The following is an 897-nucleotide window of genomic DNA, read 5'->3' as shown; positions in this document are numbered from 1 at the left end:
ACAGCATCTACACATGCGATTGGGACAAGCAGCACTTTGAGCCAGGGTGGAGCTGGCTGGGGCTAGCAGCAGGCTTGGGGGGTCAGCCCCAGGCTCCAGGTGGCAGAGGAACTGGCAGGAGCACAGGGCTGCCGAACACGTGGAGCTGTGTGGCTAAGCGGCAGCCAGGAGCCTGGCCCCTGCCCAGTCATTAATCAAGTCTGTGGGAAAGTTCTAATTAGAACACTCCAGCAGCCTCACCGTAATGTGTATTCAGCATCCCCAGGTTTCAAAACGGTGGTGAAACAAGCTGTAGTTAACATGCTCCCGCCACCATTTTGAAAAACAGGATGCTGAATATATAAGATGCTGTGGGCATTTTAATTAGAGTGGCTCCCAAGAACTGCTCTAATTAAAATGCTGCCTTCCCCCCGAGCACTTGTACAGATATTCCTACAGACCTATAAAACTAATGTCCCTCATGAAGTACATGAGAAGTATCACGATAACACTTCTGCTCCATTCTCTTAGTCTCCTGGATAATCAAGGCGAATTTGTGTGAACTGGCATTGAAGCTGCATGTGTAAATAACTGTCCCACATTTGTTTTAATATGAGTCAAAGCCTGGCAGAATCAGACCCAGGATAAACCCAACCTTTATTTTCAGCCTTAGGATAGAAACAGATGTCACCCAACATTGCATTTTTGTCACCATAAAAACTTTTATGGTGGCATAAATAGATGTTCCTTCGCTTTCCGTGTCGTATCAGTGGGCACAACTAAAGGTAGTACTGTATTTACTTAATTCCAAAATGAGGTTTTCTCCCCCATTTAACATGAAGGGGGAAGCCCCTTGTCTTAGAATCAAACACAAAGGTGGTTGAGGGAGAGGCAGCTGCTGTGGCTTGGGCTCCAGCC

The 897-nt window shown here is 47.0% G+C and overlaps 1 protein-coding gene across 1 annotated transcript in view; it reads right to left on the bottom strand.

Annotated features, from left to right (window-relative positions):
- ADAMTS3 (ADAM metallopeptidase with thrombospondin type 1 motif 3) overlaps positions 1 to 897 on the bottom strand; it is a 294,692-nt gene that overhangs the window by 35,882 nt on the left and 257,913 nt on the right. The window lies entirely within an intron of this gene.

This window comes from Alligator sinensis, unplaced genomic scaffold (assembly GCF_000455745.1).
Source record: "Alligator sinensis unplaced genomic scaffold, ASM45574v1 scaffold222_1, whole genome shotgun sequence".
In the NCBI taxonomy this organism is placed as follows: Eukaryota; Metazoa; Chordata; order Crocodylia; family Alligatoridae; genus Alligator; species Alligator sinensis.
Note: the sequence above shows the minus strand (reverse complement) of the source record. Positions and strands in the feature narration are given on the sequence as shown.